Source organism: Vipera berus (assembly GCF_964194415.1).
Source record: "Vipera berus genome assembly, chromosome: 7".
Classification (NCBI taxonomy): domain Eukaryota; kingdom Metazoa; phylum Chordata; class Lepidosauria; order Squamata; family Viperidae; genus Vipera; species Vipera berus.
In genome coordinates, this window is record NC_138209.1 from 29347610 (window position 1) to 29368522 (window position 20913).

The window sequence follows — 20913 nt, forward strand, 5'->3', positions numbered from 1 at the left end:
CCTGCCCCACGTGTATACACGTGGGGAGGTAGGCGGCCGCGCGCTCATGTAATGAAAAGACTGGCGTTTACATAATGCTGAAAAGAATGGCGAGACCTACCAGAAAAAGAGTTTCATTAGAAATATGTTGGCGGGAGGTGTGAAAACGTTGTGAGAAGACACAGTGTGAAAAAGTGTGTGAGAGACAGTGTGCAAGCGGGGGTGGGGGTGGGGAGGAAAGGCTTGAGGAAAAAGCAAAACGCTTGTGCCGGAGCCGAAGTGAAATATGAAGGAGAAAAAGCGCGGGTAAAGTTGCGCCTTGGCCCTCTTTTTGATCAGAGAGGTGTCCGATGGAGCCTGGGAGGCGGAGGGCTGGGTCTGCTGAGGGCCCGCTATCTGGAACGTATCCCTGAGGCGTTCCTTGAGCTTTCCTGGGACAAGAGCTGTGGTTAAAAGGTCAGAAACATGTTTATGTTGCTTTGGCGTAGGTGACTTTTAATAATAATAATAAACCTTTATTGTCAAAGTACAACATGTGTAGATTGAGATTTGAATTGGCTCCTTCTCCGCGCCCGTTTTCTGGCGAATGAACTTTGGGAGAGCCGTATCTGTAAAGACAACGACCTTCCTCAGGCCCTGCGAAACGCCTCGGATGACAACTCCCATGGCCTCCAAGCTGGACAGGCTGAGGTTTCGGGTGGGCGGGAATGAAAGTCAAATACTTAGAAGGCCCCAGTGATGGGGAAGGGCGATGCGGAGCAAGGGTGAGACGACTGGGAGAAACATGCGTGGAGCGAGATGCAGAAAAGGGGTGTGGAGAAACTGTGAAAACCTTTCACTTCGAATTGCCGTCATTCATTAGCCACCACAATGAAATTAGAGAAGGGGCGCGGGGGAGAGACGCTCTAAGAGACCCCATTGCGCAGATGCAACGGGGAGGACTCACCACCCACCCACACACACACACACAGGGCGCCGTCCGGGTGAGCGGCTGGCACAAGCTGGGTAAGTTGCTGCCGGCGCCCGATTTTATTCTGCCGCGCGGGCTCCTGGGAGTTTCCTCGCTTCTGCTGCTGCTGCCGCCGCTGCTCCCTTCTTCGGCGGGCGCGCGGCGGAGCGTGCGGCCGCCGTTCCTGCTGCTCCTGTTCTTCACTCACTCCCACGCCCGTCACCTTTGTCTCGCTGCGGGTGCCTTAAAGGGCAGCTGCTGCGGGGAGGAGCCGCTCGGTGGCGGTGGGTAGGAGGACTAAGCGCTGCAGTAAAGACCGCTGATGGTTATGCTTCTTGTCAACTGCCAGCAAGCCTTTCTTAACTGAGCTGGGCTTGGCCTGATGCATTCCCGCAAGGAATTCCCAAGCTTTCACTTGGTGCGCTTCAAGCTGCCGGCAAAGCTGGGGGAATTGAATGCCTCACAGCGTTCAGGTTTCCGGGCAACTCTTCTGCAGCTTGAAAACCCTTAATACTTCGCTATGCCTGAAGCCATGCTTATATTCAGCATGTCTGATTTCAAAACTAAACAAGTCTTTAGAGCTATTGAGATTAGGACACTTGGGTTCCGTCTTTAAAATATCTATGGGGTTCGGCGGGTATGTCTTTTCAGATTGTAGAGAGGCTTTGGTGGCTGTTTAGAACCTCCTGAATCATAGATACTTTAAGGAACTGGTTGCTGGGACAGTGCAAGATCACACACTTGTGAGCGTTCCAAATAGATCCAGTTGGCTTCTGCGTGACACAGAAGGCTGGTCTGTACAGCCCAATCCAGCAGAACTCTTATGTTCTTGTGGTATTTTTAATTTCAGTGCAATTCTCTCTCTCCCCGTCCCCCTCCTCCTTTCTTTAATTTCAAACAAGGCAGCTTCAGTGAGTTTCTCACCCCAGACTGTAGGCTTTGTAATTTTTCAAGGAAATAAATATATAAACGAAAATCCATTGTATCAGCTCTCACTGTCGCCAGCTCAGTGAAATGAAATAAATCAAAGTTAAAAGCTTGAGTATCATTTAATTATTGTGCGAAACAGCGCTTGGAAAGGAGTGGAACAACATCTCTAAACAAATTATGGCCGGGCCAGGAAGGAATTATTAGATTGAAATTTCATTTAGGCTCCGGAGACACGGTGCTTCAATATGTAATCTGTTATGCCTCATCTGATTTGTATGCTTAATTCAGCTTGACGAATTTATTAGTTTTCATAATAGTAAAAAAAAAAAGAAGAAGCCAGACTATGGGATAATGCATTGTGTGTATTATAAATTGTATGTACCCGTTGAAAGGCTGAAGTCTATAGAAATCTTTTATTAATGATATCATAGAAAAAAACAGATTCTTGCAAGCCTTTAAGGAGTTCACACCAACCCTCCACAGGGCTGTCTTGGTAGGTTATTACCATATTGTGATGCTAATTAGGCTACTTTATCAGTGATATAATTTCAAACTTTAAATTATGTTCTAATTAACAAGGGTTGTCCAATTTGCTTAATCTCCAAAAGGCTTTTGGCTTGTCTAATTAGACTAAACTACGGAGCATCTCAAAAGCCTAATAAAAATCCACAGATAATATTTTTATATTTTCATTGTATTATATTTAAACTAAATTTAGAAGAAAGAGCTAAAAGCAAGGAGAAAATAGCTGCCAGGCTCTTACTTATAGTGATCTGACAGGGTAGTTTTGTATTTGGTTACAGGTTTGAAATTTTAAAATAAATAGTACTTAAATTGAAAGAAACATTGAAAAATACAAGCAAAACAATTGCATTTCTCCAAATTTCCCCAAAAGATTTAAGATGAAATTTAAAATCCCTAATGTTCCAAATGATAATTAACAAGATGACCTGAATTTCATGCATGTTTCTCAAATGAACTTTAGAGTTTAAATACTGCTTTTAAAAATATTTGACCCCGTGTATTGAATTTAATTACTTGCAATAGTTGTTTTAATGCATGCTGTCACTTGGGAGAACTGAGAATGCATATCGTTAATATGAATTAATCTTGATTTTAATAGCAACTGACAAGTGATCTCCAAAATGCTAAACACTTGTCACCACTTCCTACAGTAAATAAAGGTTTATAATATATTCATTAAAGAAGAGTGTATTTGTGATAGAAGTAGGCAAACCTTGATATTACATTTAGTTAAGTTTATTAAAACATCACCGTCTTCATGATTGTTTTTTTTTCAAATGTCTGGCCAGGATGGAAATAGTTTTATTCACCTGCTATTAATATAGATTAAGATAGCCTTTCCTAATAAGTAGTTCTGGAGGTGATTAAGATTACAGACTTTATCATTCCCAGAAATCATGGTCAGTGAATTTGAAGTGATTAGGGTTGTACCTCAAAGCATGTAGATAAATTTTGGGTTTTTAAATGTCTGCTAAATGATACCACCAGTTCATTGAAACTTAGGAACCTTTAACTATGATCTGATTGCAATCCTTGTTAGTAAATACATATGATCCTCTTCTCGGTTAGAGTTGCAAGCTTCCTTTTGGGATTGAGAAAGGAGTTTGAAACAAATCCTCAGTGTCATCATTAAAGCTTAAAACAATTGCTGAATGGGACAGTCTAAACACATTTATTCAAACTTCTGTGATTTCCTATTTAGTCATTTTTAAAGATTCAAAAAACCAAAAAACCACCACCACCCCTTCAAGGAAATAAAGCTGTGCCACCTGATTTAATATATTTTGGATACCAATCTTTGTGAGACTGTAGCCTCTGTGAACTTAGTAAGAAATCAGCTATAGTTCTAATTCCACAGCACCCATCAGGCATTCCAGGGTAAACTTACAGATAAGTCTTAGTTCTGCAGAACAACCAAATCTTTATTGATTTTCAATTTATTAGGGAGATGGATGTTCTCATCTGGGGATTGGTGCAAATCAGCAGTAAATCTGGCTGGATGAAGAAGACCAAATGATTTAAGGGTAATTTTGGATTTGGAGGCTTCTTTGTCTGATTACACTTTATATGCAGTATATTAAATCACTGAATGGCCTTTGATAGATGTGAAATGCAGCTATCCCTAAGCAGTAGGAACCTTTTAGTACCAGAGCAAGGCTGCCTTTGCAAGCCTTTCAAATCCACTAGTCTTCGGCATATTCTCCCCACAAAAGGATGTGACTAAATGAAATTAGAGCCACTCTCTCATTGCCTGACCTCCATGGACATCTGTGGATAAAGCTGTCACCCCTCATGTATTTTTGTTCTGATTTATGATTAAAATTTAAAGCAACACATGCATATTTTACTGAACATAATGTGCCAAATGAAATTTTAATCTACTATTTATAGCAATGAACACATATTAGTTAGCACCTCCATTTTATTTAGTGCATACAAAAGTTAGACCCTGCCACTTCTATGTGCTTTCCCAGTGAAGGAGCCTGATCAAAGAATTTCCTCATTTCTTTGCCCCATACTAAAAATTCTCCCAGGACAATGTAATTGTCAATTTCATCAGGAGATCAGATCAGGAAATCAATTCCCAAGCTACTTTTATTGAAATTAGGCAAAATAACAGAATCTTGCAAGTCTGGTTGTGTTGTATCTCACCACCACCACCCCCCCGCCCCCAGCTCCCTTTTCTTATACCCCACTGAATCAAGGAGTTGCTTTGAAATATTAACCTTATTTCTCAGGGATTAACGCTTTTCAGCCCCTTTTGACTAGATAGTGGTTCTTGCATATTTCCGACAGGGTTATCTTGCATACTCTACACAATATATAATATAGATTCTATACTGTGGCTTCTAGCGCAGGCAGTGAAATCAGCCAAGCAGCATCGTGAAGCTTTGACTTGTGTGCTCGATCTACAGAAGAACTTTGAGATCAGGACCCTGGACAGGGCACAGCCGCAGACGCTCTAACTTAGAGTGGAAAGCAAACGCTCTCATCTTGGAACACTTCAAACTGTCGGCTTGCCTTTTAGGGCTGTTTTTAGCGCGCTCACATACACAAACATACAAATGCGCAGTAAGGAGGATGCGTGAGTGAAGGAAATGCTTCTGCCCAACCCGACGCTAGGGATTTATGTCCTCTTGATGTGACATTCTCCCATTAAACTGTTGCTAGTTTCTCCGAGAAAGTCCTATTAGGCTTCCAGCAGGTGGGTTTACTTCAAGCCAAGTGTTATCTGGTGGAAAATTAATTATACAGCAGATGACCTAGGAAGATTCAAGGTTTTGGTTATGGTTTTCAAGGCCCTACATGGCATGGGTCCGGAGTACCTCGGCGATCACCTGCTGCCGGCGTCAACTTCCCTCCGCCCTGTGCGTTCCCACAGAGAGGGCCTCCTCAGGGTGCCACCGGTCAGAGAATGTCGGCTGGTGGCCCCCAGGGGGAGGGCCTTCTCTGTGGGCGCCCCAGACTTATGGAATCAGTTGCCGGTTGAGCTTCGGACGGCGCCTGACCTTCGCTCCTTCCGACGCGATCTGAAGACCTACTTATTTGAACAAGCCGGCCTGGCCTGATGGGGGATGTGTTGGGGTTTTTATTCCGGGTTTTTTATACCATTATTTATTGTTTTAGCTCGGGCTCCTATTTAATTCTCTTTTAACTTTTGTATTTTGTATTTTATATGTGCCCTGTTCACTGCCCTGAGTCCTTCGGGAGAAGGGCGGTATACAAATATAATAAATAAATAAGAACAGAAGCCTGCCTTGCATGTCTCTTCTCTCAGTTTTTCTCCTGAGTACCAAGAAGAACTAGAATCTCTAGATTTGGGAAATGTGACTTCAGGTCAGAGCTGAGCACTTTGCTCAGCCCCACACCTCCAGTAGCTTGGTAAAGACAGTAGAAGGAATAAAAGGGACTACCCCCTTCCAGTATGTTCAGAAGTGCCTAACAGAGTCTCATCAGGATGTCAATAACATGAGCAACAAATCAGCCATCTCCAATCCTTTTCCAGATGCTGAAGTTCCTTTATCCTTCCCCCATGATGCTTCTAGCCGAAAGAGCTACACTTGGCCTCCAGGGAGGGAGGAGAGTGTTGTTCAGCTTGCCTGGAGCTAGAGATTGGGAAGAAGTGAAAACAAGGGCAAGCTAAGCCTTTCTCTTGCAGTGTTACAATCAGATTTGTACATAATAATAAGAAACAGTTTGCTTCATTCTAGTTCCTTGAATGTGTCACATTGACACAAACACTATAAAGATGTCATGTCAGAATCAAACTACTTACTGCATTTTAGCATGATGTGTGAATTTGTTCTGGAAATCCATGAGGTAGGAAATCAGGAAGCCAAGAAAGTGGAAGTGAGTTGGTAAGATGTACTGCCCAGGACTTGCTGAGAAGCCTCTGCAAACAGCTTCAAACATATTTCCAGATGTCTACCTCCATAGGTCCTATAGATGGAGCATTATAGAGCAACCCACTCTTTACCTGGATTTAGTTCCATTGTGTTCAGAGCCTACTTGCTAGGCAGGCATCATGCAGATCTATATACAGTATATTTATTCACCCTGTTGACTCATTACTGTTGTGCTAGGTTTGCCACCAACCATATTGTGAAATTCACAGATAATACAACAGTAGTGGGCCTTATTCATGATGACAATGTGGAAGCTTACTGCAAGGAGGTTGAGGGTTTGGTGAACTGGTGTAAAGAAAACAGTCTAGTTTTAAATACTGGAAAAACCAAAGAGATCATTGTTGATTTCAGAAAAGGCAGGCACAGCCACACTTCTCTGTGCCTTAATGATTCACCTGTGGGGATGGTTACCAGCATCAAATTCCTGGGTGTGCAGCTAACAAGTAGGCTGGCTTGGTTGCTCAACAGTGAGAAACTGGTGAAGCGGGCACAGCAGCGCCTGCATTTTCTGCATCGCATGAGAAAAGCACATCTTTTTCCCCCTGTCCTGACCACTTTCTACAGGGGAATGATCAAGAGCGTCCTGTCATACAGCATCACAGTCTGGTTTGGAAGCATCACTGCTTCAGACAGGAAGGCGGTGCAGAGAGTGGTGAGGATGGCTGAAAAGATCATTGGCAGTTCCCTCCCCTCCATCCAGGACATAGCACAGAAGCATTGCTTGAGCAGGGTCCGTAAGATTATCTGGGACACTACACATCCTCTTCACGACCTGTTTTCCTTGTTACCTTCTGGGAGAAAGCTTCATGGTATCCGTAGCAGAACATCCAGATTCAGCCATAGCTTCATTCCATACAGCATTAACCTTGTGAACTCTCAGGCTTCCTCCTTCCGTTATATATTCAAGTTGGACAGTATTTAATATTTTCTGGTTATGTATATGTAGGTGTGTGGGTCTACACATATGTTGTATATAGTATGTTTTAGGTGTGTGTCATGTATGTGTTTCACTTTGAGAGCTGGCAACCAAATTTCATTTTTGATGTGTGCCGTTGTGCCCACAGTAAAAAATGACAAAGATTTACCTTATCTTATCTTATCTTATCTTATCATCTTATCTTATCTTATCTTATCTTATCTTATCATCTTATCTTATCTTATCATCTTATCTTATCTTATCTTATCTTATCTTATCATCTGCAAGTGTCACTGGTTGGGGGAGGGTAACTTATGAGGAAACATAAAGCACCTTTCTGACAGAGGTAAACTGATGCATTTTTACTTGGAAATTCTCTTAGAACTGGGACCATAAAATATGAATTTTTTGAGTCAGCCCAGCTCATTCAAAAAGCCATAATAAAACAGTCCATTTTTCTTGCACACACACAGGTACACCAGATTCTTGAAGGGACTTCTGAAGGGACTTTTGGGAGGACAGGGATACATGAATGCACTTAAACTCAGCCTTTCAAAGGTACGCAGTACAATTGTACAATGTAACCAATTTTACAGCCCTGCCATATCTACTTTTCAGTAAATGTCCATGCATCTCTGCCAGGCTGCCTTGGAATTAGTTGCTTCACTGCCGAAACTTGATGTCTTTCCTTTCCAAGAACAGAGCAGTGAGAGTGGAGCTATCTTTGGCAATTACCTGCTAGTTGTTCCCTGGCCAGTGAATGTACCTTTTTTCCAAAGTTAAGTCAAGTCACGAAATCAAACTTAAAGCACGGAACAATCAATGAAGCTTTTTGCAATCTGTGGCGCCTTGTGCTTCCTGGCACTAAAAGAAATGCAAGAAATCGAAACATAATTACTTGAAAGAAATCCAGAAATCCCACTGCATAATTTATCCAGGAGTTCTTGGGAGAGCTTGTCTTGAATGTATGCATTTAAACTCACTGCCTTTTGGCTACCTATTTGCTCACTTCTCTCTTTCCCACCCTTAGCTAAATGCATAATTGATCCAGCTCTTACATGCGTACACTGTTGGTTACTGGACCATTCTAAATTCTCTTTCTGTAAACTAAAGAGGGAAATTGGACTCTTCAAGAAATCTGATTAGTTGACAAAAATCATAATTCTTTTCCAGGATCTTCAACAATGAATTCAATAGGTTTGTAATTGCCAGGTAAATGACAATTCTATAGATCTTTCAGAATCCCACTTGGTGGGAAACATAGTGGAACTTACTTTAAAATAAAAATACTTGAGGTTTCCTGTGAAAATGTTAACCTCCTCTTTGATGAGACCTCTACGTCTTCAACTTCACTGGGATTCCCCATATCAGTTCAGAAACTTTAAAAGGGTCATGTGCCCTTTTATTTTCTGCCTATTGGAAAATTTCAGACTTTGAGGAAAGGGAGGGAGAGAAAAAAAACACAATGTAAAGAGATCAGTTTAGAGAATGATTGCCATTGATCAGATAATGGACCAATTTGATGCATAAGAAAGCCATCTAATGAAATTCAATATATTCTTCTTTGAAAGAAATGGAGTTCTATTTTTCTTATTAAACTGAGAAAACATAGTCATCTGAATAATTTCTTTTCCTTTTCAGAATTCATGATTTTTTTGGGGGGGGGGTTAAGGATGAGAACATTAACAGGTCTTGCTGGACAGTAGTCAGCAAATACTTGCTAGGTTTATGTTTCTTGGCAATTGATTGAAACTGCTAAGCAGGATATTTGAGTAGGAAGTGTGTCAAGGATGCTTAATCTGCTCAGTTCACCTTGGTGCTGCTTTGTAGTGATCTAGGAGCTATTGCACCAAGTCAGAAGCAAGCTATATACTACCCAAAGTGTATTTGCACAGAATTTGAAGTAATGGTATCAAAGGAGAAAAAAATACAGTACATAAGGGGAATTCCCTAGAAACCCAGCTATATTTTGATTTAACTCACAATAGTGAAAGTACATTATAAAAAAAGAGGGTCTAACAAAACAATTAATAATTAAAAAATAATTACTGAGTGGCTGTCCTTAGTATTCATAACCATTCAGCACCTTAGACAAAGAAAATGGAGCACAGTTAATGTGAAAAGGATGTGAGCAAACTCCTGATCAGGTATCAAGTGGAGTAATAGTAATTCCCTTGGTGTACAGGAATGGACAAAATAAATATATGAAAAACACAAGGAATTTTTTCATGTTGGATTTATTTCTGTTGGTTCCCAGCTTACAATCATCCATACTAGCAGGTGCTCAGTGATATAGGGCATAAGTTCTTACATTTCTGATAACTTTTCATTCAGAATGATTCATTAGCGCACCCTTTCAAAACATATTACAAGAGAACAAAATATTTTTGTCTGTCAAATGTGAAGGGAGATCACACTCGACTATATTCAGATCCATTGTTGGCTGAATTTAACTAGATTATGAATGTGTTAAATGTAAGATGTTGTGTAGTGTTTATGGCCAACCCTAAAATATTAGAAGACAAAGTCCACTGGAAGAATAGCTTTCTTGAAGCAGCAAACTTTCTTTACAAGGATGTGAAATATGTTTTGTAAGTAATTATTTCAGATGTAGTTAATTTCTGTACTAGTAATCGAGAATATTTTCATAGTATTACATAGCAATCAATGAAATAACATCAAATCTGTCCTGTTTGTTTGTTTTGATACAACAGTGACTGGAAACTCTAGAAGATGCTGTGCTGGTAATGGGGAAATAATAATAGAGTCTTTCCCAGCTACTGAGTACTTCAGTCAGTCACTGCAAAAAATACTGACATAAATTTGCTATTTCCAGTGTCAATCAGTAACCTGTCTCTATTATGTCTGTTCTAAATCACTAGTGAGTAGTGCTGTCCTGATCTGTGCACATATAACTCATTATAAACAAGGTGAGTAGTTTTCTTTCTGGCTTTCTGCCCAAAAAATGGCTGGCTGGGGGCAGAGGGCATGCACGCATCTCACTGCAGTCCAAAACATATCATTTCTGATCACGCTGGAGCTGATCTTGTTTCCACAATAATGATTGACAAAATGTTACACATTTTGTATGCAGTATCTCAAACCTGTGGAGATAAATTTAAAGACAAAACAAATACTGCTTTAAAACATTTTACATCTTTAAAACCAGTACACTTAATGATAACTTATGGTTGTTTCACACATGGGCTGAAGATGAAATGCAAAACTTGAGGGATGGGGGGGAGGAAGAGGCTCAGTACAATCATGCTGGATTAAACTGTGATTATGGATATTGGAATATAATTTTTCTCTATTTCCCCTCCCCATGACAACTAATTTTTGGATTGTTCTAGAAAAGAATGGCATAATTTTTTTTTAAAAAAATGGCTTTTGGAAGCAAGTTATCAGATGGAATGAGAGTCTGTGATGGACAGGAATATTGAAAATGAGAAAAACGTACACAGTCCTTTGGAACAAGACCTTTTTCTGAAATAAACGGAATATGTTGTATGTTGGTTCGGAAGATGGTTCAACCTTATTTGTTTTACACTTCAGTTTCAACCATTTAGAACAGGCATGTCCAGCCCATGGCCCACAGGCTGCATGCAGCTCTGGACAGCTAGTAATATGGTCCCACAAAATTGTAAACTTTTAACATTATTATGTTATTTATACACATTAACTATATTACATATTTTACATGTGGACCAAGACAATTCTTCTTCAGACAATGCATCCCAGGCAAACCAAAAGGTTAGACAACCATCATTTAGAAGAAGCCTATAGTCAATTTTTGCAATATATTTTTAATCGGATAATAATGCATTAAAAAATGAAAAACTAACCCTGTGAGTCAACAGTATTAAAGAATATTAAAGTTTGATCATTCAGATTTTGGAACAAAATCTTTCTTTTTAAAGCACATATTATTATATTAGTAAAGTTATTGCCATTTATCATATCACATCACAAATCACTGTAAACTCAATGAGCACCTAGATCTTTTCAACCCATAACACTTTTTCATTCAACATATAATGTTGATCAATATCTGTTACTTTGTACTGCTTTCACTAAAATGATTGAAAATTTAAATATACTGCATACTGAAAGGTTTATCGACTGGTGGGATAAAACTAGAAAATATGTCATCTAGAAAATGTTATGTTGTTAGAAAAAAGAAATAGAAAAATAGAAGCAGTAAAGATAACCCAGTCAGCAGACAGAGTATTACTTACCAAAAAAGGCTGTAACAACAATACAGGCCAGCTGACTGATATATCTATTTGAAAATTATTTTCCAACTATCTATTGATTACATATCACTAAGGGGGATTAATTATTATTAAAGCAAAATCATTAAAAAAACAAATCCCAAGGATAAGGAGAAGGGGTTATCTAAAATAATCATAAATAAGACAAGATAAGATAACCTTCATTGTCATTTTTACTGTGGGAACACTGGCACACATTAAAAATGAAATTCTGTTGCCTGCTCTCAAAAGTGTACACATACATAACACACATATAAACATGCTATATACAACATATGTATAAACCTACAACTTTACATATAAATACATGTATAAATATTAATCACTGTCCATCTTGAATACATAGAGGAAAGAAAAAACTTTAGGAGTCCACAAGGTTAATCCTGTATGGAACAAAACTGTGACTGAATCTGGATGTTCTGCTTCGGGTACCACATAGGCTCCTCCCAGAAGGTAACAAGGAAAACAGGTTGTGAAGAGGATGTGTAGTGTCCCAGACAATCCTGTGGACCTTGCTCAAGCAATGCTGATGTGCTATGTCTGGATAGAAGGGAGTGAACTGCCAATAATCTCTTCTGCCATCCTCACCACTCTCTGCATCACCTTCCTGTCTGAAGCAGTAATGCTTCCAAACAAGAATGTAATACAATAATACAACTTCAGTCTAAATCTATATTCTTTTTGAAGTTTCCCAGAACCCCACCCCCCCAAAAAAGGAAAAAAAGGATAGGCCATTTGGAATTCCCATAGTTAATTATGGTCAACTGTAAGATAGCAATCAACTAGTCTTTTACCACAGTTAGATCAGAGGAAGGGCTGTCTCCACTAGAACTAGGTGATCCAGCCACCTGGTATGGAAAGTCATGCTCCCTGTGACATTCTGGCCTAAGATCTTTAAGAATCTCTTAAGATTATTGCCACTGCTTTGAAAGCTGCCTGTTAAGAAATCAATTCTTCCCCACCCAACATTCCTATTAGGACATGCTTAAAACTGTGAAACAATTTGTCATTTGCCTCCATGATACTAGAAATAGAAAATAATGAAGCAGATAGTAAAGACATTCATTTAGCATAGCTTTATATTTAAGGGGAAATAGAGGTTTGTGAAAAAGCCTATATGTCACCTATCATTTATATTTCTTGGTAGAGCATTACATTTGTAACTCCACGTAGTTTCTTGGAAAAAAAGATCTACTTAGCTTAGTAGGGCTTATTTTTAAATAGACATGTGTAATATTGTATTGGTTTCTTTATTATCAGGTTAAGAATAACCATTAAAACTTTGAAAATACAAAAATCATTTTTAAAACAATTTATAACAAAATATTATCATTACAAAATATCAATACATTTCTCCAATATTAAGATTTGTGTTAGATATAAGGTGGCCTCCAAATCCAATAAAATAATACATGTGTTTGTAACTATACTCACCGTGAACACATTATGTCAATATTTTAATTAGATTAGGAATCTCTAATTTTCAACATTGTAGTAATTGTTAGCATTTCTCTCTTAACTGATGGGTAAGTAAACAGAGCATGTTTAAATTTTAGGATTCAAAATTCTATAAAGTGAATGTTAAATGTAGCCTCTTATCTTGTTTTAATTGAAGTTTCTTCAAAGCATCCAGTTTCTTGACATTCCAGCCCAGTTAAGCTCACTTTGTATTCCTGTTATGCAATTAATTCTTTCTATTCCACATTTTTCTTTATTTCTAATCAATCCAAGGCCTATATGTGCATAAACTACATACATTGCCATACACCCAAACTTCTTTTGTATATTTAGCTGTGAAAATCTTTGAAAGAGTACTTATCTTCAGTAAATGCTCAGATGAAACCCCTGCCCAAAACTGCTTTGTGAACATCCTTATTTCTTCACTTTATTCCATTTCCCAGCTCCATCTCTGCCCCCTTCAGCTCCTGTAGAAGCAAGAAGGGTTTTGACACATGCCAAACACCCCTGCCAACACTGGCAGGGCAAACTGCTATACAAAACAGGGAACAAACCTCACACTCACTAGCACTGATGATGCTACTTAGTTGGATAATAAAATATCTGCAAGCAAGCAACAACAGAGACCACCAATCTCCATGGTTCAACCCTGAGCTACATATATTCTGTTGATACCTGTATACATAGATACCAATGGAACACAAGAATCAAATTGACTATATTATTGGTAGAAAGAGGTGGAAGAACTCAGTTATAAGGTCAAAGACAAATCATGGACTGATTGTGAAACATCATGAAATGATCACATTTGAAGTACAGGTAGTCCTCAACTTACAACAGCTCAATTTAGTGACAGTTTGAAGTTACAACAGCGCTGAAAAAAGTGACTTATAAGCATTTTTCATGCATATGACCATTGAAGCATCCCCATAGTCATGTGATCAAAATTCAGATGCTTGGCAACTGACTCATATTTATGACAATTGCAGTGTCCTGGGATCATGTGATCACCTTTTGCAAACTTCTGACAAGCAAAGTCAATGGACAAGCCAGATTGATTTAATAACCATGCTACTAATTTAACAACTGCAGTGATTCATTTAAGAACTATGGCTAGAAAGATTGTAAAATGGAGAAAAACTCACTTAACAACCGTCTCAGTTAGCAACAGAAAGTTTGGGCTTAATTGCGGTCATAAGTCTAGGACTAACTGTAACACGGAAGAACAAAGTTTGCAGAATTTATCCTAAACATACACTCACCAATCAAAGAGAGTAATTGAACCTCATTAACGGGGAATCATAGAAACTACAGAATGAAATGTAAAAAGTTGTTAAGGATGAATCTGAAAAGACCAAGAAACAGAAGGGGAAAAAGTGGGTATCAATACAGATGGTGGAAAATGCAAAAAAAGGAAGAGAAGCCAAAGCTAAAAATATAGAGGAAGGGTCTATGACAACTCACCGCTGCCACCTCACTGCTGCCACATTACTACCACCATCTCACCCCAGCCACCTCACCCCCTCACCTCACCGTGGTACACCACATCGCAGCCAACTTGTTGTGGGGACAATTCACCTTCTGCTCTGGTTTCCAAAACCGGCCAGCTTAAGGGAGGTGAAAGTTCCCCCCAACCCCCACTCCTTCTCTGAAGACTTCATATCCTTGCTTTCCAGCGGCCCCCTTCCCCCCAACACATATGAAAGGATGGCTAAGTTGTGAAAGAGACAGGTTCCAGGTCAGCAAAAGGGTAATGCAAGGCTGAATATTATTTGTTTGTTTCTTTGTTTAACATATGCTGGATACATTTTGAAAGAGACTGGATTGGAAGAAGATGAATATGGTTTTAAAACTGGAGAAAGAAACATCAATAAACAGCACTATTTTGACAGCTGAAAATGGTCTGCAGGCTCTAATAATGAAAATCAAGGAGCACATTGAAGCAATGGTACTATGAAATATAAAGAAAACCAAACAAATGGTAAAATATACAAGTACAATGAAGCATGATGGATAGCTTCTGCTTTTTAGAATAAACTCTCAACAGTAAAGAAACCAGCAGTGGAGAAATATGCAGCAGATCCAGCACTTTAGGGTAGCAATGAAGGCCTTAGAAAATATATTCAAAGGCTGGGAAGTGTTTAAACCTACAAAGTTGGAGTCTGAATAAGCAGGATAGATAAACTTTAACAGATACACACAAAAGTACACAAATCAGAATGACAAATTAAAGTAAATTTATTTAGATATTGAAGATTGATCCTGCCCTTTAAGCAACTTCCATATGAGTCTCTTCTTTAAAAAGAAAAATATAGTCATGTAATGATGTGCCTATTTGCATACACAAATTGACGTTTCTTCCATGGAGCCATAACAATTCTCTCCCCAATTTTAAGATTAAGGAGCAGGCCTTTCTTTAGAGATGATGATGAGGGAGCATTTATTTAGGGCTCAGTTGTGGCATTTTCTTTTAAAAAAAAGTGAGCACTTTGCTTATGTGTCTTGACAAAATCGTTATAATGCAACTAGTATTGCTTAAATTTAATTATTATTCCAACTAGAAATGTTGCTGTTAGATTATAAGAACAAATCACACAATCTATAAATACAGCCTCTGTTGTATTCGGCTGAATGAAAAATGATTGAGTTTTCATGAATATTAACATAATTAGAAAAATAAGAACATAATTTTATACATTATGGAAACTAGTCATATCAGAAAGATCTAAAGTTAATTATACAGCATAAGGTAATTACATCCTTTTGACATCCTTCGTTATTAGCAGGTATCTTGCTTCAATGAGCCAAGCAAAGCAATTTTGCTTATGATAAAGACTTTTCCAAACTATGCTGTAAGATTAGTGTACGTTATTGGACTGCAAAGATAGAGTACAAGGGGCACCAAATTTATTTATTTATTTATTTTAATTCCATTTATATCCCGCCCTTCTCCGAAGACTCAGGGCGGCTTACAAGCTTAGCAGTAGCCTTCATTCTATGTATATGCCTGCTTATTAGGGCTTTCACACACACCCCAAGCGGCATTATTACAAAGTCAGCTTAATTGCCCCCAACAATCTGGGTCCTCATTTTACCTACCTTGGAAGGATGGAAGGCTGAGTCAACCTTGAGCCTGGTGGGATGCGAACCTGCACAAATAAAAGTGTAACCAAAGGAAAAAACTGTGGAATATGTCAATCCCAAAGATATTCTTATGAATAAGGAACCAGGTCCTTAATCATGTAAGGACTTGCATCCTGACTGCTTTAAAATTGAAGCCTATGTAAGAAATTCTATATTCCCTATGGGTACAAGTATGTTTAAAACAAGGGTGACATTTCATCCAATTCTTCCCCCCCCACACACACACACAATCATAAATGCTCTAAATTTACTGTAGTGCAGATCCTTAATTGTTATTTTTTTAAAACAAAGTCTGAACTATAAATTATACTTTATAATAGAATACCCCATTCATGGATATTCCCCTGCTAACTGCCAGTTAATTTGCATATCAGACCCTTCAACCTGTCCTTCCCAACCTAGAACTTCCTATATATACCAATGGCCTTGTAAACAATCCACATTACATCTGCATACATTCTAGTATCTTTTGGTACTTAGATAAGATGGATGTAATTTGATCTAAATTGACACAAAGACCTGGGATTTTTCACTGTTGGGATGTTACCACCAAGGATTAATGTTTTTCTAAGCAGGCTGAGCTGCAAATTTTTATACTTTTATTAAAATGTCTTCTTGTAATGAATTGACAGGATCTTAATTTTCATTTCTTCTCTACCATGAGTTGAATGCTTTCAGCCTAAACTTGATACAAAACAAAAAGTAGATTTTAGAGTGTAAGAATACACTAAAATAATGTTAATGCTATCTGAATAGTGAAATTCAGGCTCCAGATCTGTATTCTCATGAAATCAGAATGGTGGGGTAGAATGAGATAGATCAGATATATAAAGAATATAACAACCACTATATAGGACAGACTGGTAGAAGACATGTGTTGGCAGTCAGAATGATGAAAATTCAATTTTCAAACACAGGTGAAGTTGGGAAACTGCTGACATTTTAAGCCAAGTCAGATTAAAAGCAAATTCCTGGGAACCTGGTATTCTGACAATTCAGCTATCAACATACACTAGGGATACACCCCAGTTACGCACCATTTATTTAAAAGATACAATCAAAATTTAAGGAAATAAGTATCTCAGAGGATATCCTGTCCAGCAACCAATATCCACATAAATCCCAAACAGCAGTTGATGAACAAGCAGAGATGAATTAAGTTCCTAATCAAGGAAACATCAAGGAAGAACACCCCCCCCTCCAAGATTTGAGGGAAAACTACTACATCTAAACAATCAGCAAACAGTCTTCCATGCGCCATTGATGTTACTTAGCCTGGTAAATGAAACATCTGTTGGAAAACAAACTCAGAAAACACCAAGAACCCAATAGTTGTATAATCTCAGAGAAGGAAATTCAAAGGAAAAAAATCAATATCCAAGAATGCCCTGATTATGACTAATTCAGCTTATACCTGTATTTCTTTAAAACAAACACTGGGTTGCAGTTGGACAATCAGCTTTGGATGTATCTGAGCAAATCAGGGCATATTTGGTATGAACTTTGGTGAGAAAAGTAAGATTCTTTTAGACAAGAAAAATCAAATGCACAGGTATAGAAAAGGTGGTGCCTGGTTCAATAGTAGTAACTGCAAGAGGGATCTTGGAGTCCTAGTGGACAATCACTTAAATATGAGCCAGCAGTGTTCAGTAGCTGCCAAAAAGCCAATGCAATCCTAGACTGCATTAACAGAAGAATAGAATCAAGATCATATGAAATGTTAATACCACTTTATAATGCATTGGTAAGACCACACTTGGCATATTGCATCCAGTTTTGGTCAACATGATATAAAAAAGATGTTAAGACTCTAGAAAGAATGCAGAGAAGAGCAGTGAAAATGATTAGGGTCTGGAGGTTAAAACATGAAGAATGATTGCAGGAATTGGGTATCTCTAGTTTAATGAAAAGAAAGACTAGAGGTGACATGATAGTGTTCCAATATCTAAGGAGGGGATGTTAACCTATTCGCCAAAGCACCTGAAGGCAGGACAAGAAGCAATGGATGGAAACTAATTAAGGAGAGAACCCACTTAGAACTAAGGAGAAATTTCCTGACAGTGGAAACAATCAGTGGAACAACTTGCCTACAGAAGTTGTGGCTCCAACACTGGACATTTTTAAGAAAAGACTGGACAACCATTTGTCTCAAATGGTATAAGGTTTCCTCCTTGAGCAGGAGGTTGGATTAGAAGACCTCCAAGGTCCCTTTCAACTCTGTTATTCTGTTATACACATGGAATGTTAAGATTGTATTGGTCTGTTACTTATGATACAACTTCATTAATCCTACACAGCAAAATACATCAAAAGGGCAGAATCAGTTAATCAGAAGTCACAAAGCTTAAATAGCTACATGCCTGTCAAGTAATCCTTTGCAATATTTCTAGCGCAATCTTGTACCTAATCCTTAGAAATAAATGGATTACTGTAGGAAATATTTCCTGCCGCTTCCTTGGATTCTAATAGAATCCATACTTTAATCAGAGGCTCAGGAGCAATGCTCCTTAGCTCCTTTTCCTACTCTTGGCATTTTGCTTCTTTCTTGCCCTTCAAAAGATCAGGGGGATTGGGTGGTCTTAGTTTATTACCTGCTAAGGTTAGTGTTTTTCTCAGGAAGTTTCGGCTTGAGTCAGAGGGAAGTCAAGACAATTGCTTGAGTCCATCTGTGAATTCACTAAGTCTGATGCAATGGAGTTTTTCCCAAACTGTTAGGCCAGGCTCTAACTGAGATAGTATAGCCTCAGCTCATAGGATTCAGGTGATGACAGTTCTGAAACAGCTTATATGTCACTTATTAAGATGTAGATGTTTAGAATTTTTGTCCGCATCTGCATAATCAGAATTAATATACAATTTTAATATAAAAGTAGGATTTGTAAAAATCTGAACAAAGATTAACGTAAAAACAAGAGAAAAATTCTATTTCTTCTTCAATTTTTTTTGTCTGTAGTAATATGTACATGTCAGAAAATTTCTCAAGAGGGTTGAATGGTATCTGACCAATAAAGGATGCAAAGAAAGAAGGGGCAGATATTGTTAAATTAAAACTTACAATCTTAGCCAAGGAAATTTATTGCAGTAGTTTAGTACAGGGCTTTTCAATCTTTTCACCCATTGTACCACTTTTAGGATAGGGCAACATCCGAGTACCACCAGTCACCTAGCAAGGTGTCAAAACCTGATGACCAAAAAAAAAAAAGAAAAAAATGAAATACAGGTAGTCCTCGACTTACAACAGTTCGCTTAATGACTGTTCGAAGTTACAATGGCACTGAAAAAAGTGCCCCCCCAAGCCACAGCTGAGCAAGACACCTGCCTGCCTGCCCGGCGGCGCTCTTCCTCCTGTCTGAGGTTTTCATTGTTGTGAGCATTTCTGTTGAGGATTGGCAGCGGGGCTGGGATGGTTTTTTTGGGTTTTTATTCCCCCCGTCTGCTGGGTGGTTGCAGCAGGTTTTGGTCACTTCACGACCCTGGGACACTGTGACCGTCATAAATATGAATCAGTTGCCAAGCATCTGAATGTAACTCACAAGCTGGAGATTCCAGCTGATTGGCACTTCTTCTGAGCCCTGACAGCCGTGCAGCTCCAGCTGTCTCCTGCTCAGGCTTGTGCAGTGCTGCCATTCCCCTCCCCCACTACCACTTTTCTAGGATGGTCGCGTACCACCTGCCAGGTGCCAATGTACCACAGGTGGTACCCGTACCACTGGTTGAAAAGCCCTGGTTCAGTAAGTGATAAAATGAAATGTTTATTCAGAATAAACAATTGCATTCACAAGCTGCCTGCTTAATTTTCCTAGAGACGTTTGTCAATTAAATTGATCATTGTTAAAGAGAGGAAAATCAAGCTTTTTTCAAAATTCAGTGTGGAATTTACAGTCTAGTAACAAAAGGAGGAACTGGCAGAAGAACCCATCCAGATTTTTATTCTGCAAAGCAAATATATATATATTCACGTGAATATATCTGTGAAACCAAAATAAACCAAAAATGATATAAAAACAAGAGTAGCTAAGGAGTTTATAAATTTATGTGAAAATCTCTTTACATCTCAGTTCTTATAACTAGGCTTCCATACTATTTCCAAACTGTCCTACTGGGTGGTGTTTAGAGAACACCTGTTCAAGATAGACCAGTCATCCTGAACATAAAATTTGGAAAGGTGTGAACTTGTGTATGAAAACAAGGTAAGATAATCCATCTCCTAGATTCTGACTCTTGAATGGACAAAAATACACACCATATTGCCTGATTTGTATCACAGAATTGATTTACAATTACATCTCTAAACATGACTGTTATGTACAATTGCAATGGTCTTTTAACAAGATCTCCTTTCTCAAGCCATTTAAATATTCCTTTAAGAAAGTTGATATGTCCAAATCATAGTAAATGATATCCTGGAGCAGATCTCCTAAACTTTTTTCCTTCTTCTGACAAAGATTTCCACAAAATTCAGTGCTTTCATCAAAACAACAGAACAGTGTCTCACCATCAAGACACAAGCTTCCTTTCATGTGTGTGAGAGAGAGTTCCTAATACACATAAAAGGGGCTGTGCAATTTTCAGTGTAATCCTGCTTTCATCCCTTGAATCTTCTGTAGATGGGGCATTGTCTTACCTGAACACCTTTTCTCAGCATGATGATGGAGAATCCATGAATGGGTTAACTCTGTCTTCCTGCCCAATTAGACTAAGTCTGTCAAACCTGCCACGCCTCTCCTGGGCCAGGATACCTCCCAGTCACAACAAAGACGAAGCTATTGATAATCCAACGTGTTGGCTCCCATAACCCTGACACAGGACCTGATGGACACTAAGGGGTGGGTG